This window comes from Leptodactylus fuscus, chromosome 1, assembly GCF_031893055.1.
Source record: "Leptodactylus fuscus isolate aLepFus1 chromosome 1, aLepFus1.hap2, whole genome shotgun sequence".
Taxonomy (NCBI): domain Eukaryota; kingdom Metazoa; phylum Chordata; class Amphibia; order Anura; family Leptodactylidae; genus Leptodactylus; species Leptodactylus fuscus.
The window spans coordinates 314,771,881-314,799,470 of NC_134265.1; positions in this window are offsets into that span (position 1 = coordinate 314,771,881).

Sequence of the window (27,590 nt, forward strand, 5' to 3'; positions counted from 1 at the left end):
CGCAAACACGGGGAGAACATACAAACTCCTTGCAGATGTTGTCCTTTGGCAGGATTCAAACCCAGGGCTCCAGCACTGCAAGGCTAACCACTGGGCCACCATGTTGCCCGTTATTATCAGAGAAATTGACTAGAATGCAAAAAGTTTCCCATCAATAATGGGATTTTTTTTGCTGTATGGAATAGCAGAGAGACTGCACTTTTATGAAGTGGGGGCCAGCTAAAGAAAAATGTAAACCACACGTTATGCAATTTATTTATTTTTTTTACATGTGTATTTATGTGGGATGGATGATATTCATTGGCATTGGTTTTACATTTTGTTTGTTTTATGTTTTCCGTTTAACGTATTTGCTGGGAGGTTTCTTGGTGTGTAGATATAAGGGACAAATTAACTGAAACAGAATGTGACAGCTACCTAATGCACACTATAAACAGCTAAATTGGGCTGAAGGCCCCAAATACCCTGGGGCTGAAATGGTTAACTCCCAGTATAGTAAATAAAAGTTCATATAATTAATGTTCAAAGGGGAAGTGACAAGTATGGCAAATGGAGATATAGATGGTGACACAACTATGTTGTGCAAATGTCCAGTTTTCTAGCTATTTTTTTAAGATCTTATTGCTATAATAGGTAGTTGCACTAAGGCTCGGTTCACATCTGCACTCGCACTCCATATGGGGATTCCGTTCCCCTCTAAGCATGAAAAATGCGTAGCGAAAAGTGCTGCAAGCAGTGTTTTTCTCTCCACATTTTTCGCTAATTTCAGACGGAAATCGAATGGAAACCACACTAGTCCCCATTGTAGTCTATGGGTTCCACAGGTTTCCTAAGGTAACCACTTATATATGCAGATTAGGTTAGGAAACCCAAGCGCAGATGTGAGCCTAACCTTAGCTAAAATGTTAAATGGTCAGTGAATCTAAAATCTTAGTAATACAAGGAAACCTCTTCAGAGGACCTCTCCTTTGAGAAGACCCAATCCTTAAAGAGGACCTTTCACCTCCTGTGGTTTTATACACCGCTAGAAAGCCGACAGTGCGCTGAATTATAGCAACGCTATGTAAACAATGGAAGGAATAAGGTCACATTGCAGGAAAAAGAAAGCAGAATTTCTAAAGCAATATACACAGCTCAAACAAATAATGGGAACACTGAAATAACACATCCTAGATCTGAATGAATGAAATATTCTTATTGAATACTTTGTTCTGTACAAAGCTGAATGTGATGACAACAAAATCACTTAAAAATCATCAATGAAAATCAAATTTATTAACCAATGGAGGTCTGGATTTGGAGTCCCCCCCAAAATTAAAGTGGAAAAACACATCCAACTTTCATGTAATGTCCTTAAAACATGTCAAAATGAGGCTCGGTAGTGTGTGTGGCCTCCACGTGCCTGTATGATATCTGTACAATGCCTGGGCATACTCCTGATGAGGTTGCGTTTATTATTCTGATTCCTGCCGCCATTTCCTTATGTTAATGAGTTTTCTCGCGGAGAAGAATAGCCGTTCTTAAGGCTATTCCTATGTATATTTATTGTAAAAAGGGTTTCTAATGTTAGAATCCCTTTAATGCAAATCACACAACAAAATGGTCATTCTTGTGGTATTCCTAGGTGGGATATACAGTTCAGATTTTGGCCTATGGAGTGTCAGCAAGTATGGTGAAGGTTAGCAGTCACACTATTAGATGCTTTAACCCCTTCCCGACATTCGCCGTAATAGTACGGCGCTGCAGGGAAGGGCTTCCCGCAAACCGCCGTACTATTACTGCGGATGCATGGTGCGAACACAGAAACTGTGTGCGCACCATGCACAGCGGGTGTCAGCCGTAATACACGGCTGACAATGCCCTGTAACACCCGCGGTCGGAACCGGGTCCGATCGCGGGTGTTAACCCCTGAGATGCCGGTGATCAACATGACCACTGGCACCTCCGGGGTTACAACGTCATATGGTGCCGATCGGCACCCCCCGCACCGGTTTCGGGGGGTGCCGGTGTTCGTAGGGGGCAGCCCGGGGTCTGATCAGTGACCCCGGGTCTGCCCCTTCACTTACCCCGTCCTCGCGCCTGGCCGATCCTGCCGTAAATGAAGCTGTCAGCCTGTGCGTCTACACAGGCTGACAGCTTCCTATACACTGCAATACACGTGTAACACGTGTATTGCAGCGTATCTCTATTGAAGCAGTGATCAGCCGATCACTGCTTCAATCCCCCATGGGGACAGAAAAAAAAAGTGAAAAAAAGTCAAAATAAAAAAGTTTAAATAAGTTTAAAATAAATTATAAATAAATAAAGCCCCAAAAATCCCTTTTTCCCCATATAAAATGTTTTATTATGTAAAATAAAGAAAAATAGAAAAAAACATTACATCGCCGCGTCCGTAATAACCTGAACAATACAATTAAAACATTATTTAACCCGAACGGCGAATGTCGTAAAAAAAAAACGTAGAAAACCGCACAAAATAATTATTCACCACCTTTCCCTTACAAAATGTTCAATAAAAAGTAATCAAATGGTCAGATGAAAACCAAAATGGTACCAATAAAAAGAAGAGGTCTTCCCGCAAAAAATAAGCCCTCAACCAGCTCTGTCTAGCGAAAAATAAAAACGTTATGCCTTTCAGAAGATGGCGATGCAAAAACAATAGATTTTTTTCCCTGAATTGAATTCTATTCTGCACAAATAGCAACGCATTAAAAAATCATATAAATGAGGTATCGCTGTAACCATACCGACCCGTAGAATAAAGGTAACATGTTACTTATGCTGTACGCTGCACGGGGAAAAAAAAAAATGCTAAAAAGCAATGCCAGAATTGATGTTTCCTTTTACATCCCACCCAGAAAGAATTAATAAAATGTAGTCAATAAGTTACACGCCCCAAAATGGTGGCATTGAAAAGTACATCTAATACCGCAAACACCAAGCCTTCATATGGCCACATTGCCAGAAGATAAAAATAAAAATCTACCTTGTACAATGTGAAGACAAAAACCCCAAAAGTCGCCAAATCAGTAGGACATAAGTGGCTGCGACTAGAAGGAAATGTGTAAGCGGTGCGAGCGTTTTCAGGGGACACCCCATATTTAGAGCTTATGAGAGAGCATACACCAGCGCTGACCCCCCAGAATGCCCCTCTTCCCCGTCCGCGTCATAGGAGCTGGTGGGAAAATAGAATGGGATTTGGTGTACCCAATTTACTCCGCACAGCTTACACATTCACTTCGGGGTTACTAATGCTACTACATCACTTGATAAATACTTTGAGGGGTGCGATTTTCAAAATGGGGTCACTTTCTAGAGGTTTCCACTGTTTTGACTCCTCAAGGGCTTTATAAATGCGACATGGTTCCTGAAACTGATCACAGCCAGATCTGCAATCTAAAAGCTCCTTGGCGCGCCTTCCCTCTTGCGTCTCGCTGTGCGTCCATATATTAGTTTACACCCACAAGTGGGGTACTATGGTAGTCGGGAGAACTTGCCTAACAAATTGTGGGATGCGTTTTCTCCTTTAACCCCTTGTGAATGTGCAAATTCTAGGGCTAAACGAAAATATTAGTAAAATAAATTCAAATTTGAAAATTTCACCTCCATTTTGTATTAATTCCTGTTAAGCACTTATAGGGTTAAATTACTAGGTATATGTTGTTTTGGCTTATTTAAGGGGTGCAGTTTTGAAAATGGGGTGATTTATGGGGGTCTTTAATACAAGGGTCTTTCAAAACGCTTTCATAACTGGATTAGGCCCTTTAAAAAATGGGTTTTGGAAATTTCTTGAAAATTTTTAATATTGTTGTTTCACTTGTAAATCTTATAATGTCCGTACAAATTAAAAGGGTGCCTAAAGTTTGATGCCGACATAAAGCAGAGATCTGGGACATGAGATTTATGATATAATTTTGGCGGTCTGACTATCTGTATGTAATGTACATCATTTCAAACTTTATAAAATGCATATTTTCAAAATTTCCACCAAATTTCCAATTTTTTTATAATTAAACACAAAACATATCAACCAAAATTTACCACTAACATGAAGTACAATGTGTTACGAAAAAACAATCTTAAAATCACTTTGGTAAGTTAAAGCGTTCCAAAGTTATTGCCACATAAAGTGACACATGTCAGTTTTGAAAAATCGAGCTTGGTCAGGAAGTCAAAAAGTGCCATCGGCGGGAAGGGGTTAAACTACATCTGTATACTTCTTTGAGAGACCAGGCACATTTTTCTTCTTGAAGGCAAATTTGTGTGGTTGTCTGAATGTGAGTATAATAATCGGAGTAAAAATCCAGCTCCAGCAGCTTCTTTAAAAAATCTGTTGTTTATTGAAATCCAAGTTAAAAAATTATTCACATCAAATCCAATAGGCATAAAGTCCCTCCCTTGGAACAGAGAAAGAAACCCTCTAGCTGACGCGTTTCAGAATTACATTCCTTATTCATAGCTATTTCCACTCAGTTTCCGCATGAAAAATGCGGAGACAAAAGTTCTGCTCGCATATTTCATGCGTATAGGGTAATAAAATGGCCCAAACACAGATGTGAACCAGGCATAAGCCAACTAGTAAACTTAGATTAGACAGTTTTAAGATACACCAGATTTATCATCTAGCCTCAGCCACTGTGATAAATTTGGCATATTTTAAGACTGCGTAGTCTAGACAATAGTAGTAAATCTGCCCCCACAGTATGTGGCTAAAATGATGCAGAATGTGGGCAATTTCCTTAGAAGGATATTAAAGGGGTTGTCCCATCACAAGGATCCTATCTATACTGCTTGATAATGTGGATGTAAGACTTTTCCTAAATACACTGCTTCAGCAAAACTGCTTTGTTTGGCCACTATCTTACTTTATTCATTTTTTTTTTTTTTTTACACATCCCTTGACTTATCTGGTCATAAGTCCAGTGATGTATCAGCCTGCTCTCAGGAGGGAGGGAGGAGGGGCTAAGTGCACGGGAGCGAGCCTGGAGGGGGGGGGGGGTAGTTTACCCTTTGGGAGGAAGGGACCGCCAATACAGACTGTGCCGGCGTCTACACTCCCCGGTATCCGCCTCTCTATTACAGCGGATGCCGGGGAGTGTAGACGCCGGCACAGATGCCTGCAACATCGCTATGTGCCTGCCCTGCATGAAGCCAGCAGCGGCAGAAGCGATGCTGCTATTCCAGAGGGGAGGGGGGAGGGGGGGGGGCGGAGGAGCGGAATAACAGGAGCTCCTGCCGCTGCTGGCTTCATGCAGGGCAGGCACATAGCGATGTTGCAGGCATCTGTACCGGCGTCTACACTCCCCGGCATTCGTTGTAACTATTACAGCAGATGCCAGGTCTGTAGTTGCGCTGTGAAGGCTACACTGGTCTCACTAGCTATGAGCGTGCACGCAGGGCCAGCAGCATCTCGCCGCTGGCTTTGCATATGTAACCCCGCCCACTAATGACGCAACAAAGCCGGAAGACAGAAGAATTTACAGCAACGAAGACTGGTGAGTATGCAACATGGGAATACCCCTTTAATTTCTCAGCAATTTTTGTAAGGGTAGACATTTATATCAATGTGGCAAAAGTGTAATTCTGAACACTCCAAGCAGATTCTGTCTGGTTGTATTGAAATCCAGAATTACATATCATTAATAATTTCAGATTAATTAAATTGGTTTACTTATTGAAACCTTTTACGCCATGACAGTCACGCAGAGTAAAAAGACAGAAGTAGCAAATACTAAAACTCTAAGTTAAAAAGAAGTGGTGTTACAATTGAGAAAATAGCTTATCTACTATATACCTAAATAAGCCAGCGAGTGTTATGCTGACACATGGTGAAATTGTGACAATTGTTAGACTGCAGTGCACATAGATGAGGTTTTCCATGTAGAAATATCAGCATTCTGCATATCTTTAAATCTGCCAAATGCTTATTCTGTTGCAGGAGAGCAACCAATTTCACTCTTTGAAAATACATTGAGACAAAATCACAATAAAATCTCCATCTAAATCCAAAGCAGAAAATATGTGTCGTGTTGGGTTTTACCCATACAGCAGCAACAGTGAGCAATTCAACCAGCATTCCCTCATAACGTATATTAGTGCACTCATGAAGTCACTGAAATATTGCTTTATTAGAATTTTGCAGATTTACACTGCTGCTATTTAACTAGAAATCTGCAATTTACAATATAAGGCTGGGTTCACACTGTGATTTTTGCAAAATACTTGTTGTATTAACCCCAGCTGAATGTTGCCTGTGGAAACTGTGAGGCACTTTCTTCGTAGTCTGTCTTGTTCACATGTGCTGATCAGTGTATTCAAATGTAAAACCACCATGGATAGAGTAGCACCCTTGACCACCCGAAACTCCCAAACAGACACTGGCAATTTCAGCACACTCCTCAACCAGGTCTTCGAAGTGCTCAAGATGTAATGAACATCTGTAGAAAATGTAACACATCTGCAGATTTTCTTCACTTCAAGTGTATGCTGAAAGCCTATAACTCCGCCCTTCACCTCGCAACGCAAGCCTAAATCATTGCTCCAAACGCTTCTCTGTGCAATAACCGTAAATGACTCTTAGACACTTTTCACTCCCTCCTTACACTGAAAATGCAGGTACCTGTCACAAACCTCAGTGCTAAAGACATGGCCACATACTTCAAAGACAAAATCGACAACTTCAGTCAGGAGATAACCCAATCTCTAAGCAGTATCAGTCCCCTTCCCTCCCTTGTTCCTCATTGTGAACTCTCAATCTTTGACCCAGTAACAGAAGATAAAGTCTCCTAGATCCTTCCTTCTTCTCGCTCTACTACTTGCACAAGTAATTCTATTCCATCACACCTTCCCTGTCTCTGTCCCCTGCTGTTTCAACTCAGCTTGCTAAAATATTAACCTGGAATCTTTCCCTCCTCTTTCAAACATACTGCCATAACTCCACTACTGAAAAAACCTTTCCTTGACTCATCCTGTACAGCTATCGACCCGTCTCTAAACCCCCCCCCCCCTTCATCTCTAAACTCCTGGAACACCTGGCTAACTCTGCTAACTCTCTTCTGGACCCCTTACAATTGGGTTTTCGTGCTCTACACTCTACAGAAACAACCCTTACAAAGGTCTCCAATGATCTCCTGATGGCTAAATCTAAAGGGGACTATTCACTACATATTCTTCTGGCTCTTCTCCTTTTCCCCTTGCTGTTGGGGTTCCCCAGGGCTCAGTCTTGGGCCACTCTCCTCTTCCCCTATTGGACAAACTATCAGCAGATTTGGCTTTCAATATCATCTTTATGCTGATCCATTTCTGTCTGTGGTCTTACTAATACACTGAGGTGGCATGCCCATTGTCTTGGGGTTGTATTTGAGTTAGAGCTCACCCTACATATTCAGATACTTACACGCTCTTGTCATCTGGACTAGAGATGAGTGAATAATCTCGATCGAATAACTCTGCCGCATAGCTCCTGGCGCCAGGGAAGGTGGGAGGGGCAGTAAAAATGCAAAGCGCCGGAAGTGTTTTTGCAACAGGAGTTAGGCGGTGGAGGTATTCGATCGAGTATATTCGCTCATCTCTAATCTGCACCTCAAAAACATCTCTAATTCTTTCTTTTCTCTGATTCTCTCTCATCTTGACTACTAAAATTATTTTCTAATTGGGCTTCCTCTTAATAAACTTTTTCCTTTACAATCTATCCTAAATGTGGCCACCAAACTCATCTTTCTGTCAAACTGGTACACAAATGCATCTACCTTGTGCCAGTCACTGCACTGGTTGCCCATCCACTACAGTATGCAATATAAAAGAATCACCCTCACTCACAAGTCCATCCATACTGCTGTGGCTCCCTATATCTTCACCCTTGTCACTGTTTTCCACCCTAACCATCCTCTCCTTTCTGCCAGTGTCCTTAGACTTGCATCCTCATCCTGTGTTATCCAAACATCTCCTGTCTCCAAGAATTTTCTCGAGCTCAAACTAACATTTTATACCGTAACCTATCCTTCCTTCTCAATTCCTTAAGTTCCTGACCCCTTCATCTAGAAGTTACCCTGCACTCCCCTTACTTAGTATTTGTATATTCACAGATACTGGCTGGTGATGGCTCATACAACATCAGTTATATGACTTGTTTCTCCTTACTTCCTCATAGATTGTAAGAGTTGAAAGAGGGCCTTCACTCCTTTTGTTTGATATGTTAATTTCTTTGACACATTGTAATGTCTAATACTGTCTTAAAAAGGTATCAACTACTGAAGACTATCAAGTTTTTTGTTTTTTTTTATATAGAAAAGGCAGGGAAGGTTTATTACATTCCCTGCCTTCCCGATCGCTGTGTACACAGCACTCAACAAGCGTTGTAAACAACAGCTATGAGAGCTGCCATGATGCAGCTCCCCTCTGACCCGGTGGTCACTTGATCCGCTGGGATCAGAGCTTGTTAGAGGCCAGATAAGCTCTATGGAATGGGCAGGAGGCTGTATGCCTCCTGCAACTGGGGCTAAATGTACCAGGCACAGTTACAGGGTAAATCAGCCTCCCTAACAAAAAAAAAAGGTGGTCAGATGTCCCCAAAGGTCTATTATGACCTTATGTTGACACGATGTAAAAAAAAGAAAAAAGTATAGAAAAGTAAAAAAAAAAAAAAAAATGAACGAAATAATAATCATAAAAAAAGATAATAATACATCAATAACTTGCCTTTATTACAGGTTCTAGCCCCACCCCTGACGGCACCTATCAAAATAAAAAATCCAGTAATGAAGAGAAATTATTTTATAAAGTTTTTTTAACAACACTGTGCTATTAAATAAAAAAAAAAAAAATGAACAGTGAAAAACAGACATGTTTTCCTCCTCTTTTTTAATACTTTTCCTGATATAAAAAAATGACAACACATGCAAAATAAAAACAACATAAAAACAAAGCCCTGTGTGTCACTGGAAAAAGATGCAGAAATTAGTTGAATAACCCAAAAATATCTGGTCCAGAACTACAAATTAGCCTGGTACAGAAGTGGTTATACATCTCCCTTCTGCTCAATTCACTCCTGGCTTTCTTTCAAAAAATTGTAGCAAAATCTGCAAAAATCAGCTTTTCCACAATGTGGGGGCCTTAGCCTTAAAGGGGGTTTCCAGGCAAAGATTTTTTTTTTTTTTTTAAAAAAGGTCTGTTAGTGCTATTAATGGGTTTTAAACACACCCATATACTTTTAGCAGTGTCTTGAGTGAATTTTAGGTGTCTGTGGGAGCTCCTGGTATCTGCATTTGTTTACTTGGTGTTAGCTTCCTACTATGTAACTTCCTGTGTACGTTCCACACTACCTCTCTGTCACTGCTGCCCCCTCCTCTCTGTTACACCCCCCCTCCCTGTCTCCCTAGCTAAGTTATCCTGCCCACTGCTAACCCTTCTCAAGTAACTAACTAAGCTCCCCCCATCGCATCATATTTACCTAGTTTCCAATCTGGCAGCTGGGAGACAGCTCCATCTTTCCTCTTCACTGTGCGCAGACTGGAGATGCTGTGCACAGACCAGAAGTACCTGTGAGGCCTGCGCAGTAGAGATGGATTGTCCAAATTGACCAAGTTTCAACATCTATTATGATGCTCATCATTGGGTCTAAGGTCACAATTTCCTTAAAGCGGTTTCCGGGATAAACTATGAATTAACCCCTAAACTAAACCGCATGTCTCTACTGCTCATGAGGAGGAAGATAAGTTCTCAGGAGGAGGAGGAGGAGCCGTTCTCAGACACAGGAAGACACGTCAGTATTGATGGGGTTGGGGGGGGCGGTAGAGTACTGATGACGTTCCGTTTCAGAAGCAGTGAAACGGAACGTCACCGGATTATCAGAAAGTGTCCCTGAGGCGGTCACGTGACCACCCCAGAGGTATGGGTAATTATACATTGTTTTTAATAGAAGTAAATTAGAACTTTGGCAGGGAGGGGGTTTAGTTTAAGGATTAATTTGTAGTCTTTAAGGAAATTGTGACCTTGGGTTTCATAATAGATGTTGAAACTTGGTCAGTTTGGACAAGAAAGCATACCTTTGCATTATTACAGACCCATTGAGACTCACTCTTGTCGTCTTTTGAAGCATACTTTCTACTTTTCTTTACAGCGGTGTTAAATTACTCAGTTACGATGATGGATAATTTCTTTTACAATGGCAGCAACAATGGAATACAAAAGGAATTGAATATTTTTAAACATTATATTCCATTTAGGAAAATGAGCCAAGAATTTCCCATGTTGATCAGTGTAAAAAATGCGGTTGCTATGATCACAATTATTTCTCAATAAGGAATATGGCAAGTCTTTAACTGAGTAGATGGCTTCTTGATCTGATGGATATGCAGAGAAATCAGTACATCTGTGCCTCCTTTATACTAGTCCTTGGATACAGGATACATCTATGGAATTCAAACAAAAATGAAAAAAAAAAAAAAAAAAAGCCACCGGGAGTGTCAAACATTAATAAAAAAAAATGATGAAAAATAAATATACATGTATATAATTACCTGAGTACTGGTGAATAGATTAAGATAAAATACAAAAATCCTGCCACTCTGTATCTATGCATCAATTCAGAACATTTTCTAAATGGCAGAGGTAATATTTTCTTCGATGAATTTATTTTACCTTTATCAGAAATGTAAGTTACATAGAGTTAAGTGGCTCACGGTTTTTGATATTGCCAGAGTAGCCACCAAAATTGACCCTACTCCCAAAGGATTTTTTAAGACACTGTAGAAATTACAGTTTTCAATACTGGAATTCACAGGTCACTGATATAGTACCATGGATTTGCCATTGGAAAAATGGCAACACTTAAGGACAAAATTCATCAACCTGTCAGCTGTCAATGCCCCATCAATTTGATAGATCTCCATAGTGACACCCTCCCAACCTGATATTGATTATAACATACACTTGTACAGACGTATGTAAGCAGTATAGCTCTATATCCACTTTAAACCAGAGAACTTTAATGTTGTCCTCAAATTTATTGCGTTATTTTCAAAGATCTACTACTCGCAAAAATCCCAGTATTGCCAAATAATGCTACATATTGATTGTCCTGGTCTTCAGCCAAGGTCTGACGCCAAAAGCTCAGTTACAGTGAGTAAAACTGATAGGTTAGGGAGCGTTCACACTACCGTCAGTGTCCGACAGGTAGTGTCCGCTGCTAATGTCCGTTCAAAATCTTGCGCGGACATTAGCATCGGACACTAGCTGTGTCCGTGACATTTTTCAGTCATTTAAATGGAGATCGGGTGCGTTGTTTTACACTCCGTGCCTGTCCTTAAGTGTCCGTTTCTAAAGATGTCCGATTTTTCAAGCGGACAGCAAAAACCTACATGTTGGGTTTTTCTGTCTGCTTGAAAAGTCGGACATCTTTAGGAACGGACACTTAAGGACAGGCACGGACTGTAAAAGAACGCACCCGATGTCCATTTAAATGAATGAAAAATGTCACGGACACAGCTAGTGTCCGATGCTAATGTCCGCGCAAGATTTTGAACGGACATTAGCAGCGAACACTACCTGTCGGACACTGACGGTAGTGTGAACACCCCCTTAGTCTGTGAAATAATGGAAATGCCAAAGTTACTTACCCCTAAGTGACAGTCAAGGGCGATTTGACCCATTAGAATACTGAAGGATCATCTATTGGAATAAGGATCTGGCACCGCAATGGGCTCCAAAAGTCCAGAAGAAGACAATCCTTTTTAATGCCGGGGCCCCACGGACTGGAAACACCGTGGGGAAAAATCGCAGCATTATCCAGTACTTGCAAAGTGGATGGGATTTATGAGAATCCAATCCCTACTTTGCGGAGAAAATCGCAGCGTGGACACGCTACGATTTCCAAAACCGTTGTGGTTTTGAAAATTGCAGCATGTCAATTTATATCTACAGAAACACCGGCGGCTTTCCCGTAGATATAATGGTAAGAGAAAGTCTGCGGAGGAAAACTCAGTGAACTTTCTCTTCAATGTGTTCACGCCACGGTTCTTCCCACAGCACTTTAGCGCAGCTTTTAAGGCCCGTGGGGCCTTAGCCTAAAGCAGAAAGTTCACTGAGTTTTCTTCCACGGACTTCTTTTACAATCATATCTATATGAAAGCCGTCGGCGTTTCTATAGATATAATTGACACGCTGCGATTTTCAAAACCGCAACATTTTTGGAAATCGCAGCATGTCCGCGCTGCGATTTTTTGGGCAAAGTGGGCATGGTATGCACATGAATCCCATCCACTTTGCAAGTACTGTAAAACCCCACAATTTTTCCTGCGGCGTTTCCGCCGCAGCCAAATCACGGCGTTTACGACCCATGGGGCCTCAGCCTAAATAGCAGAGGACCATAATTCCTTAGGATTTTCAACATAGCCTTTCAATTACCTTTATTGCACATGAGAAACTCGACACACAGCAGGCTCATCGTCCCTTGCCCAAACTCATCTCCCAGGCCAGTTTTTATTATCATGGTTTGTACACCAGAAAACTTGTGTAGAGGCCAAAAAAATGCTGTAGGTTTTTGCACAGGTCAGAATTTTTGAACCAAAAATCTTCACTTTCTAAGTTTTGCACTCCACACGCCACCTTTCGAAATGATGCCAGAAATCTATGCAAGCTCTTTCTGTTTAGGGGCATGGAAACTCGAGGTTGCACCTTATTTCCAGTGAGGTGTGGACCTCATCATAAATTAGTTGCAAACTCTGACCGGACAGGGATTATCAAGATTGATGAGGAAAATGCTGGTCTTGTTAAATCAGCCATTGTGTTTTCTCAGAAATGCCACAGTCTTTACAAGTAAAACATGCAGTAGCTTTCTCCCTATTAGGATTTCGATCATGATAAGCCTGCTGACAGATTTACGAAAGCAATTACAATTGGGCATACACAAATTGTGTGTAAATGGATGACTGTCCCTCAGAATTATTCTCTCCGGAGGACCCCAGACCTGCACAAAAAATAATACCGTCATAACTGTAGGTTAGATCAAATACTGAGATGCTTAAAGGTTTAATGGAGCTTATTAGACAAGTCATATCTACCGTTATGGGTTAAATGGATTGGAAATCTATAGGGGTTTATTATTTCATTAAAGGGGTTTTCCTATAGCAAATATTTATCACCTATCCACGTCATAGGTGATACATATATAATTGCCTTGAATCCGACCACCAGAATAACCAGTGATCATAAGCACAGGGGTCTCTACATCCCCCGTGCGAATGAAGAACTAGTGTGCATGTGTGACCACACATGGCCGAGTGTTGTACGCTATCAGTCTCATAGACGTGAACTGAACAATGGTAATGCGTGTGCAATACAGCATCAATGAGACAGGGGACTCAGAGGCCCAACACTTTTTTTCACCATGGGGTTCCAGCTGTCTAGTATCTAGTATTCATGCTTTAATAAATAGTTTTTATAGGAATGAAGAGGAGTGTAATATTATCTGCATTCTGGTTGTAAAATTTATTTTAATCAACTTTCAAAAAAAGCCAAATACATCATTTTTTGACATAATCTCCCAGCTTTTAGATACGCTTTGTCCATCTGTCAACAAGCTTTTGTATTCCATCATTTGAAAATGTGTTAGGCTGAGCAGCGAGCCACCAATTCACCGTTGTCCTGACTTCTTCATCAGATGCAAATCTTCGTCCTTGTAGGACCAAGTAAGTCCAATGCAACAGAATCAGTTCAAGTGTGCACTCAATGTTATTGTAAGTCGTGTGTATGGATGGGCGTCCAGTTCCTTCTTCAAGGTTAACTTTTGTGCAACCTTCCTTGAGCTTGTCTATCCATTCACACAAATTTCTATGCAGCAAAATGCTTTCTTCATATTGTGCACAAAGTCTTCAGTAAATATTGGCACCAGACCACAAAAAAATGAATCACTGAGCTATGCTGTTCTTTTGTGCAAATCACAAGTGGGGTAGCCAAGTTTAACGCACCACAGTCACAACTGACCTAAGATGTTGAAACCTGCACAACAGTGACTGAGGAGACAGCGACCATGTGCGCAAAGCTCCGATAAGACATCATGGCCAACGGAGGTTTTAATATAACCAGAGTGCGGAAATTTTTGACTCAGCCTTATATACATAATTCTCAGGTCTGGGAAACCACTACTTTATCCTCTGCTTATTCTCTTTGTGCCTAAGAGGAAGTTTTGATCTTTTTCTAAAAATTCTTCCACATCAATGAAACCAATTTTCTTAATTGACAATGAGGTTTTACATTAAAAAGATATACTGCTCAGATAAAAGCCAGTGTTCCTCTAGCTGTTGTAAAACCCATCCCCCCGGCATATCTTAGTTATCTGCAAGCTGCACACTATGGGTGTGGATATCTGCTAAAAGTTATGCTGGTGTGCTCCACTATATTCCAATTAATTTTACAACTAATTTTTTTATGCTGCTTTTTGTTTCTTTATTTTATTTTTAGTGTACATGCACATATATAGGAAATGCATGTAGGACCTCCGAGACGTTACATAAAATAATGGATAATTATCCCTATAGACACAGAAAAATTATTCATCCAATTTGTCATCCATGTAAAAAAACAAAAACAAACAAACAATGGTCAATTATTTTAAATGATGTCTCAATGGTGTGAACTGTCTCCCCCAAATGTCTTCTACTTGTGTTGTAGCAAATGCAATAAAATCTCCTTATTGATCAACTGCCACAGATGGCGAAAGAGAAATAATGTTGTTTGGTGGAACAGGCAATATCCTGTCTGCTACATGAATAGAGAATTGAAATTCACGCTGTAAAACTGAAATTTCTAAAGTCACATGATCGGCACAGTGTTTTCTTTCATTATGTGCCTTCTACTTTTATTTAGGATTTCACAAGGGGTGGCACTGTGATCAGAAGACACATTGAAGACAATAGGCGTGAGGTCGATAAGCCAAGGTCAAAAAGAAAAAGCTAGTATTTTCTGTTCAGGGTTTATCACCCTCGCAGCTGAGCCTCTCGTAGTCTACATTATGGTAGAATAACATCCAGATCAATAAAGGGAATCATATTAAATGCTCCGTCAAGATGGAAATTGCACATACTTGGCTCCTTCTTACTTTTTTCCAGGATAATTTAAAGAAATATTACAACATGATGTTTCTGGGAACCTTTAAAGGGGTTATGCCACAAACTATATTTATATTCTATCTATAGGACAGAGGTAAATTGCTGCTTGGTGGGAGACTGACCGCTGAGACCCCCATCCTGAGACCTCCCTCACACAATGGTTTTTAGTGTCCACAAACACTGATCCAAAAAAAATATAACGACATGCTATCCGCTATCACGAATCCGCAAAAAGACTTAAACTTTTATGTACCACAAATGTGGCAAAAATAGGACATGCTTCGTAATTTGCGGTCCTTGTATATTACACAAACAAGACTACAAAAAATGTGATCATGTGCCTGGGCCCATAGAAATACATCTGTCCATACTTTGATCTACAACCATTGATCTGCAATTGCAGATCAAAATATTGTTGTGTGAAGGAGACGTAAGACAAGGGGTTATTTTACCCCGGCTATGAATACAGCTGGAGCCCTTGGTGGACACAGACATCCTCCTGTTCCCATTCACTTCAATTGGGGTGCCAGAGATAGCCAAGTGCTGTACTTCAGCTATCTCCAATGCTTTTCCCATGATTGCATTCACAGTAAAATACTAACATTCACAGGATTGGTGAACCTCCACCGATGGATAGAGAATAGATATGTTTTGTGGTATTTTTTTGCATTTTTCCATTTTCACACACTAAGTCTTATAACTTTTTTATTTTTTCATTAATGTAATGTTACGTGGAAAAACTAATAGTGTTTAATGGCATTATTTTGGGGTAGATAATACCTTTCTGATTAAAGAAACTGTCTAGGCTATTTTTTTTTAATTATTATTAGGACAGGGGAGTTGGAAAAACAAAACCAAAATACAAAAAACATAGCATCCATTGCTCCGGTGTCCACCCACTGTGGTCCATTCCCAGTGTTCAGTTGTCTTCTATTATGGAAAGTCCTCGCCTGCTGTGATATCCTAGGTCCTTTCCACTGAGGCCGCTGATTGGTCTCAGCAGTCACATGCAGAAGGGACTTGCACCAGAAGAAAACATTGGAACTGTAGTACTGCACCATGCTAGGTGACACCGAAGCCATGGGGACAGGTGAAAATGTTTTTTTTTAAACTTTGTTCATCTCCCTTTTTTTAATTTTTTTTCACCCTCCCTGGGTCTCCACCAATTGTACCCTGGGGTCTTAAGAGACCCCAAAGTATAATAATGCCATTTCAGTTGTGTTTGCCTTGAAACTAGATAGATAGGTTTTAATCCCCTGCCCTCTAATGATAATGAGATGACTTTTTCTGACAATGTACCAGTCTACACAGCAAAGCTGAAAAGTGAGTTGCAGAAAATGTCAGCCTATATTATGTGCTAAGCAATGTTAAAATTCAGAAAACTTTAAATGGGGCTCTATCATTGGGAAAATTCATTTTTAACTAATCACGTCCTTGCATACACTTTAGAAAGGCTATTTCACACCTACCTTTAGTATGCAAATTGCCTCAGTGGTTTTTGAATAAGTCCATTTTTATTCATATGCTTTACCTACCAGCCAGCACAGAAAGTAACAGCCTCCTCTCTGCTATTATCTCCTATCTGTGTGTGCAAACAGGAAGTCAGCAGCAGCAGCAGCCTGTGCTGTATACACCTATAGGAAACAATAGCAAAGAGGAGTGCACGATGGTGCACCAGTCTAATTATCATTATTCAAAAACCACTGAGGCAATTTACATACTAAAGGTAGGAGTGGAATAGACTTTCTAAAGCCTATGCAAGGATGCGTTTAATTAAAAATGACTTTTCCCAATGATAGAGCCCCTTTAAAAAAAACACAGAAAATTTTAAAAATGTTTATACTGAAAATCTAATTTTCTAGTTTACAATAGCTTACAGCAAACTGATGAACCTTTCAGGAAGCCATCATCTATGAGCTTAGGACTTTATGCTCCTTTATATTGTACTTTTCTTCTTATTTTCATCCTTGGAATGATTGTTTTTGTTACATATGTTTCCTAGCTAACAATGTCAATCTATTCATAGAAACATACCTGGAGCTCTATTGATAAAACATCCTTTGATCATATTCGGCTGTTTGTGTGGATAATATCCTTGACCATGTTGTTCACGTGTCAAACTTTATTAGAATGTCTAGTCTCACAGTCGTACCTTTTGTTCCCAATAATGCAATTTTTCTTCTAAATTTTTACTAAAGAACTCAATACAGTGATATAAATGACACAAAGAAAACCCATAAACATCTAATATCATTAACTGTGCAAAAACATTGCAGAAAGCAACCCTAATTTATTTTATTGCTGTTTTTTACAATCCTGATTTACTACTTACTAATAAAAGATGTGGCAGAATCATTATGACCGCCTCCTTCTTGCTCATACAAATGTCCAAAAGATTTAGCATGCAAAACTACAAAGCAAATGTAGACTGTATTGTGGTGTAGAAAAGCAGATGAAGCATGTTCTAGCAAGCCATAATATGATCTTCATCCCACAGATCGGTGGATAGAATTTCCCCTTTGATAAGTTACATGTATCCTACTTCAAATGTGAACATAATTCCCTATTATCTATAATTAGAATAGTTTTTTGTGCTAATCTGTACATGTGCACACATGAAACTTTGTAACATATCCTGTTATTAGGATCATCCTTTTCTTCCTGTACCTTGTAGTTCCCCTTTCCTTCTCTAAAAATAATATAAATGCTATACATACAATAAATGCTCAAAAACATTTTCAATTTCTAAGATATGTCTAAAATAATACAGTGAAATAGACAACTAGGAGGGGTTGAAGGGGTCACAGCTGCAGATTCTCTCACTCCTTCTGTGGGAATACAATGTAGGATGCTATCTGATAAGTTTAGTATGCAGGGTCATGGGTTGTATGGAAGTAGAAATCATAAGTATACCAAAATGAGGGAAAACATCAGACCAGGACTGTGGAGTCAGGAGGTCAAACCACCGATCTTTGCTCTGACTCTGACTCCTTCATGGTCAGACAGAAGCAGTAAAGTTCCTCTAATACATGAAAGAGCTAGTGAGTGAATTGCTAAGAAAATAAATATGTAAGAAACTAAGCATGTCATCAATTATATTATATCAATAATCGTATACTATAATAAATATTCATCTTAGTTAGTAGCCAGAGTCAATAACTTTTTTTCTGACTCTACCTAAAACTGGCCGTGCAATGATAACATACCTCCCAATAGTTTACAAATCACAGTACATATCTCATCTGACCCCCTCCACACACATACACAGACACTTTCAGCTCCAACAAGAATACATGTACCCTTAGGCTGATGCCCCACATTGCAGAAACACAGCTTTTTTTCTTGCAGATTTTGTTGTGGTTTTTTGAGCCAAAGCCAAGAATGGCTACAGAAGGAATGGGAACTCTATTAAAACTTCTTATACTTCTACCTTCTGCTCAACCCACTCCTGACTTTGGATAAAAAAATCGCAACAAAAAAAGCTGCGTTTCCGCAATGTGGGGCCTCAGCCTTAAAAGGTTATTTGCATAAGGATAGGAATAACTACTCCTAAATCCCAAACTTAAGAGGAGGACTTGCAGAAACAAACAAACAGTACCGCATTGCGCTGTACTTGTAACTCCCTTAAAAGTGAATAGCGCATTTCACTATGCTATTTCTATAATTTTGCAGTTATGAAAACACAGGATTGCACAGCTAAGGTACAGAGTTTCCAAATCTTCACGGTTATGGAAACAGTGTAGTTAATGTGTGCCATGCTATTTCTGTAACTTACATTTTCATCTATGGGAGTTGTAGGAACAGCGTAGTAGGAGCAAAGGGGACTGGAATTGGGAGCGATTTGCTGAGTTGAAGAGGGGAGGAAACCACGTCCACCCCTCCCAAAACTGTCGACTAGGTAAAATGTCGAATGTGTCGTAAGGTCTAACAGTTAACAATTTCTCACCAAATGTACCTTACCTAAAGTAGCCCTTGAGAGCCTTTCTATGTCCTATGTGAAAAGACCCAGTGTTTAATCACACCAAACCTATGACCATTTACATATCTGCCTGTGACATAACTGCAGGTCAAGTTTTGCAGCACTCCGACAATTTCTGTCTATTTTTTTTGTCAATGAGTCAAAATGTGCATGTATACAGTATATACACATAGTATAACAAAAGTTTTTTTCCATTCCACGGTGAACTAGCCTCACAAAGGTAACATGTGAGTGGCTGAGATGGGTCACCATTCTGTGAAATGACAGTGGCATTTCCAAAAATTTTCTGTGTATTGATGGATACCAGGAAAAAGAGTACAGTGGTGAATCGATCAAGGGACCTGAAAGAGGTGAGTAGCATTGTTTTATAATATGGCCTGCCTGTTCAGTAGCTTTAGGAATATATTTATTCCCATGGAAACCCCCTTTAAATATTTAACTTATTCTACCAAAAAGAAACTCCCAGCAGTTATGCAAACTGTCACATAAGGGTGTGTTCACATATATACGTTTTAAACATTAGTTTCCCTCTTGTGTGATGCCCAAATCTTATGGATCTTATAGTTTTATATGGGATCCATTCTGGGACACCTTTGATCAGTGGTGCTGCCCTGTAGTGCATGAGTTGTACTAGCTCTGGTTACTATTTCAGCAACCACAAGTCCCTGTAACTAAGAAGGGTTAGCCATGGTTATTTATTGGCTACTTTAATCATGTAGTCTGGGGTTACTCCAGTTCCTTGTCCTAGTAACCCATGACCACATGATGTAAGTCAGCCAATCACAGTTGTAAGCTGTAATTGTCTGCTTTACTGTGCTGGAGCAGAGCAGTGCTGGATGTAGGTAAGGTGAGTATTTGATTTATTTTGTTATTAGGCTAGCTGTTTTTTTTGTGTTATCATTTTGAAGGTTTCAAGGAATAGGAATGCTATAGATTCATCTCACTCTGTCGATTGTTGCCTTTTATTAATAAGATGAATAGGGGACTTTCTACCCAAATACATTTTTTTATGTGTTTGTGTTTTTTAATACTTTATTACTGCCTTAATAGCTGTCTGACTGACAACATTCATTACTAAAGCAGGGCTTAGTGTTAGCCAGTAGAGATGAGCGAATGCCGTTCGATCGAATAGGTATTTGATCGAATATCATGGATTTCGATGTATTCGTTCACAATCAAATACAAGGCCGCATACACAGTAAAAATTCATATCCCCTCCCACTTTTCCTGGCGCGTTTTTTTGCACCAATAACTGTGCAGGGCAGGTGGGACAGGAACTATGACAACGGAGGCAATGAAAAAAAAATTGAAAAAAAACCCATTGGCTGCTGAAAACATGTGACCTTCCAATTCATAAGAATAGTGTTGGCCATCTTCGTCTCATTCTCATTTTGGAGTCATAGAGAGAGTGTGGTGTCAGACTGTGCGATACAGTGCTTTGGTTAGGCAGGAATTGTCAATAATAACAGCTCTTTTCAGAGCTCAATAATAGCTAGCTAATCATGCAGCGTAGCAGCAGGGTACGTGGACGTGGAAGTCGATACCCAGCTTGGTATCAGCTTCAGAGTCCAGGTACTGGAGAGGGGCTGCCAGCAGTGCCCCTCACCAGCATCGGGGTACGTTGGCGAGCACGTGGAACTGGATACCCAGCTGGGTATCAGCTCCAGAGTCCACGTACTGGAGAGGGGCTGCCAGCAATGCCCCTCGCCAACACCAGGGTACATGGGAGAGGACGTGGAACTGGATACCCAGCTGGGTATCAGCTCCAGAGTCGATGTACTGGAGAGAGGCTGTCAGCAGTGCCCCTCGCCAGCACCAGGGTGCAAGGACGTGGACGTGGATACTCAGCTGTATATCCACTCCATAGCCCAGGTACTGGAGAGATTCAGTCAGCAAACAATTTACTCTTCCTCATCCTTCTCATCCTCCTCCTCCTCCTCCTACAACCCCAGCCCCTACTACTGAATGTAGTAGACAAATACCGAACAACAAATAAAAAAGAGGTATAGTTGTGGTATTTTATACCCCCTAATAGGGAGACAATAAACAGGCCCTACCTGTTTAAGTGTCCTTACCATAATAGCAAACAACTCAAAGCAAAACAAGGTAAGTATGACACCTTAATATATAAAAATAACAAATGAAGCAACTGTTACAATAACATATCAAAAAGCTTTATTGAGTATCAAAATTGGACATACATGTAAAACACAAGTGCATATACAGGGAAATAAGATTGGAGAAAAATAGGGTACCAAGATGGAATCAGATCCCCATGTATTGCTGCAAGACACCTACAAAAGGTATATATAAAATAATATGCAGTGGCAGTAAAAAATGACAGTCACAGACGTTTCCCACAACAAGTGGGGCGGTCCCTACACATATAACTATTGTATGCCAATGCGTTAGATAATAAATGAACCCTGAAAGACCAGGGAAGTGTGTCCTGAGCCACAAGTAGCCGTACGGAGAAATTTCAATACCACAAGCAGCACAGAATACCAAAGTATATAACACTTACCCATGTGGGTGGTGTGATGTGAGCAACCAGGGGACCGGTCCCTACTCTCCAATGGCCCGACGCGCGTTTCGGCACGCAGCCTTCGTCAGGGGGGTAATTTTTTTTTTTTTTTTAATTAAAATAATTTTTTTTATGTGCAATTTAATGTTTTATGGCTCCCCCCACAGGGGCCTGCAAATTAATGTTTTAGGGCTCCCCCAAAGGGCCTGAAATCTAATTTTTTTAGGGGTCACCCCAAGGGCCAAAAAATAAAACACTGCTGCTGCATGGCTCTAGTCACACCAAGGGCCAAAACCATTGTATTTTAAAAGCTCCACTCACTCCAATGGCCAAAAGCACTGCTTTTTAAAGGCTCTACTCACGCCAAGGGCAAAAAGCACTTTATTTTAAAGGCTCAACTCACCCAAAGGGCCAACAAATCTCTGCTGGTGCAAGGCTGAACTAAGTTAAAGGGCCTAAACTCTGCAGGTAGAAGGCTGAAGTCACCTAAAGGGCCTCAATCTCTGCTGGTAGCTCAGCTTAAGGGCCTGTAACTTAATTTGGAAGGGCTCCTGTTAAGGGCTAGAAAAGTGAATTTTGGAAGGTCTTACCACATCACACACACACACACACACACACACACACACACACACACACACTCAAAATGACAGTTAAGGGTGAGGGCTTTTGGATTTCCCATTGTCTATTCCATCTGTGATTGTCATGGCAACGTGATTTAAAGGGGTGGTTGTTACTGTTTTTTAGCTTAAATTTGGGTTTGTGTCCATCCATTTGGGGAGTAAAGAAGGTTTCCAGGTATTTTACCACTTTCATAGAGGGTTTTTTGAATGTGGAAAGTGTAGTTGTTAGGCTGTGATAGTGGGGTAATAGAGGGTCTTTGGTGTGTTAGATGCCCCCCAGACATGCTTCCCCTGCTGTCCCAGTTGCATTTTAGAGGTGTTGGCATCATTTGCTGAGGTGTGATAGTGGACTTGGTGACCCTCCTGAGTCGAATGGTGGGATCCCCTGAAACGAAGCATTTTCTCCCATAGACTATAATGGGGTTCGATATTCGTTCGAATAGTCGAATATTGAGATGCTATTTGTAATGAATAACGAACATTGAATATTTTACTGTTCGCTCATCTCTAATAGCCAGTATATTTGTTACCAATAACTCCCAATTATTATCCTGGTACCCACCTACTCCAGGGGCAGCAGGAAGAGCCTGATATAGTCCAGTACATAACTCACTAGTGATGAAGGAATATTAAATATTGTTATTAAACTGGGTAAGCCCCACATTTGTTCTTAAATAAATAGTTTAGAAAAAGACTACGTGAAGTCTCCTTTTTTAAAAATAACCAATCAGATACAACAAGCAGTCTCAGCCTAGCATTAGCATTGTCACATGGGTTTATGGCCGTTTACAGGAACCACTGATCTGAAGCAGCCATAATAGACCACTCTTTGAACTGTGGATAAGGACCTAGGGAACTGACAATTGTTTACTTGTATATACCAATAACATTGTATTGCTATGTGCCCCTTTGTACATAAATATGCATCCTTCAGAAATTGTTATTAAATATACCTGAGGAAGAAGCTAAGAGCTTCAAAAGCTTTTAATCTGTCATCATTATTAGTTTGCGGTATCAAGTAAAAGTCTTTCAAGTTTTTTGTTTTTTATATAGTATTAGGAAGGACATTCCCACAGTTTTTGGTCCCTCCCAGCTTGATAATACCAACCAGCAGATGAGTGGGTACTGGATGTTACCTGACTTTTCCCAGTACTTATGGTGCTGATGGGTATAGGGATAATAATAGGGGGTTAGTGATAGCCTTTGTATTTACTAGCTCTAAGCCCCTCCTTTGTAATGGACACAACAAGCCAGATAGCTGTCCATTACAATGGCATGAAGTATTTGAAAAAAATCAACACACATAAGAATTTTTTTTTATTGAAATAAAAACTCCCCTACATACCCCTTTCACTATTTTATTTAAAACAAGAAAAATTATCCTAAGTTCAGAAAAGTCAAGCAAATTTGAAGTACCATATATACTCGAGTATAAGCCGACCCGAATATAAGCCGACCCCCCTAATTTTACCAAAGAAAACTGGGAAAACTTATTGACTCGAGTAAAAGCCTAGGGGGGAAATGCAGCAGCTACTGGAAAATTTCAAAAATTAAAATGGTCGGAGTTTTTGGGTGCAGTAGATGCCGTGAAAGGGGAGGGGGTGTTTTGGTTGTCTGTCTGCCCCTTCCCTGAGCTTGAGGACTGTTTTTTCTTCCCCTACTAGGAATTCAGTCTGACTGACTATAGGGGATCTGCAGTGCTCCTATTAACCCCTTTCCGACGGAACAGGAGCACTGCAGATACCTTATATTTAGTAGACTGGGCACTTTCAGACACAGGGATACCTAATGTGTATGTGTATCACAGTCATTTTCTACTTTTGTATGTATTCTAAGGAAAGTGAGAGTGATTTAGAACTCTTATTTTTTTAAAATCTTTTTTTTTGCACTGTTTTATGGGAGATTCTATACATTGATATTGTGGCTGGTCATAGACCCCCCTCCTAAAAAAAAAAAAATATTTTTTTTTATTTTTTGCTGACTCGAGTATAAGCCAAGGGGGGCTTTTTCAGCACAAAAACTGGGCTGAAAAATTCGGCTTATACTCGAGTATATACGGTAGTTTAAATCATTCTGAAAACCAGCAAAACCAAACCATAAAGCAGCATAAAATTATACTCACCTGAATTTGTTCTTCCTTCTTTGTGGGGTTTCTGTAGTGAATGGGAGTTATAAAACAGTGTAGAACAATGAGTTACAAGTAACTCCCATATTCACGTCATATTCACCTCTATGGGAATTATGCAAACAAAATAGCTCAAGGAGCTGCACTGTTTTATTTTACTACACCCAGGTGACAGCCTGGTTTTAGCTGACATTAGGAAGGGGTAAAAGGAGAAACAGAGTTTGGTGGGGGCAACACTACCTCTTTGTGCACAGTTGTGGTACAACACAGATGGCAACAAATAAGAACTAATGGTTTTGGAGTAGAAATTTGTAAAAAGCCTGATCCATTTTTGCCTTTTCTCAGTCATCTCCACACTACATACAGAACATTTTACAATTTCCTTCTAATATAATCGCTGAGATACCCGACAGATAAGGAACTCAGCAGGGACCTGTAACATTTAAAATGTAATCAATTTGAAAAGGAAAAAAGCAATTCTTAGAAGTGTAATCTGTTATGACATTTTCTTCAATGACAGGAAATAAAAGCTATGTACAGCAAAACACTGAATTCTCCCTCGTAATTAGACATTGAGGACATCTCTCCGAGCTAGTATTGTACAATTGGCTTCAAAACTATTTGGTAATTTGTAATGGACACAAACAGGTCTTTGCACGTGGGGCTGCAAGGTATTTCAAGAGGACCTTTCATGTCCTCATGAATGTGCGGTTTTTGTTTTCCCTGTATGTGCCCCATTGGAGGAGCTATCGGTGCCATTCATTTCCTTACTGCCCAGCAATGACTCTGAGATGTGAGGAACGGCCTCCTCATCCCAGTACAAGACTATGGATGAGTACTGTCAAGGGGAGAACATTTCTCACAGCCCAGCGATGACCTTGAGCTATGAGGAACACCCTTTTGACAATAGGGAGATATTGGTGCTGTCATTGCTGGGCGGTAAGGAACGCCCCCTCTGACAGGCTATGTTAGAGTACAGTCAGGGGGGATGTTCCGCACAGCTCAGAGATGACACTAGGCTGTGAGGAATGCCCTGACAGTGGGGAGATATTGGTGCCAAAATTAACGGCACTGATATCTCCACCACCAGAGCACATACTGGGAAAGCCGAAAGTGCGCTAAATTCAGCACACTGTCGGCTTTCTAGCGGTTTATAAAACCGCACATCCATGAAGACATGAAAGGTCCTATTTAAAGTGAATCTGTCAGTTCCATTCCACCACCCACACTGCACTCAGTGCCTCAGAGGACCTCAGATGTGTTCTCCTCCGGTGTCTTCATAACATTGGTCCACTGCGCCCACATGATAAAAAGCACTCAAATTAAATATGCAAAAGAGTTGTTTCAAGTCAAGGAGGAAATCAGGAGATCAAAGAAGTTTATCCAGCCGTAGTGTGTTGAGTGTGACCTGTGGGGCAAGGTGACGTCTGGGTTTGTTTGTCGCTGTGACCACTACAACCCTTTAAGTCACACCAATGGCTCTGAGCCCACAGGCAGGAGAACATCAATCAGGGTGAAGAGACCAGGACCATTTCTATCCCAACTAATCTACCTCATGCCATATCCTATTGCATCACTTTACCATTCCAGCACGAGACTGAGATGAAGAAGACAAAATTCTTAACAAGGCTTTCTCACCCAGTTTCCCCCATTGATAACAACCTATTAAAAAAATCAGATCCAAGGCATTCAGCTGATTACCATGGCAACTAAAAATTGGTTGTCTTGGTGAGACAACCCCTTTAAAATGCCCTGTAAGCTCTCCGCTCAGTAGCATGAAACATAAAGTAATTGATTCAGACTGGTGCATAGTATGTCTCTTTATAATCTTGGTGCATCTCTGGTGTATCTATGGATGTCCGTGTCCTAGAAACTGAATTTGATGCCAGCTTTAATAAAAATTATGAGCATGGTGTAAACTGGTATAAATTTCTAAATGTTTGCACAAAAATTTGTGTCTGGTCTATGCCAAAGACTTGGAGAAGATTAAATTATGTATTCTCCTAATATCTCCCTTTACTCCTTTGTATCCCTCATATTAATAATGTTTGTCTTCTTAAGTTTCCTGTTAGCTAAGTAGTAGAGATTAAAAACAAGTCAGTGTAGTATGGAAAGGTAGTTTGTTGTATAGCTAAAGGAGTTTTGTGTAGTCAGTGGGGGTTTCAGTGCTCAGACCCCCACTGATCTGCAACTTATCCCACGTTTTATGGATGGGGATAAATTGCTCTCCTAGGCAAAGCCCTTTAACAGAACATCCTATGTCCACTTTAAGGAACATCTAAAGGAGTCTGTCAGGTCCACAATGCCTCCCAAACCAATAATAGCGATGGGTAGGGACCTTTAATAGGAGTGGAGACATAACTATGTGTCCCTAATTCCAATATATCTGTGTCTGCTACTTCTGGCATTTGGATTTCTACAATACTTCTGTGACCTGTTACCTTTGGGTTTCTGTGTCAATGTGTTTGTCCTTTTTCTTTGTCTATCTGCAATCTGTGGCCTACAGACTTCCTCTATGTTTGTTCCTCTGTAACCTGTTTTAGATCTGGCACTATTATCTGTATGTATAGGTCTTTTCCTGATGCAGTATCATTTTCTGCCTGCCCTGATTTTAGCCTGTATTCAACAATTCATTCAACAATATGTCTTTTGTCTGGTTATCTGGTGTGCACCATAGTTCTGATCAGTCTGGTCAGAGATATCAACACTGGGACCACATCAGGAGGTAGTGACTAGGAAGAGTCTCCAGAATTAAGTCCAAATGCCCTTATGGGTGTTAAAGGGTGAATACCTTGGTGTCTACTTAGACAATGCCCTTGGAGGTGCCAGTTACATCATCATTGTTTTACAACGCATTTTGGACTTGAAAAATTTCCTTGATCTAGAAATAATTTCTAAATGTAAGCAAGAAAGATAGTTGCCCTCACTGTTAGTACTTCTGCAGCATTCTCTACATGATCTTGAAAAAAAAAAAGAGAGGACACAGAATCAAAGGGATTTTCTGGCCAAATATATGGATGACCTATCCTTAGAATAGGGCCCATCAATATCAGATCAGCAAGAGTCCTAGGTGTTGGACCCCTGCTGATCTGATATTAATAACCTATATTAAGGATTGGTCATCAGTATATTTAGCCTAATGCTGATTTCGTCCATTTTTGGCTGGTGGGTTGTAGGGGCTCAAATATGATGTGTTAGCAAAATGATCTATTGTTTTAATCACATTTTTATGTTAAAC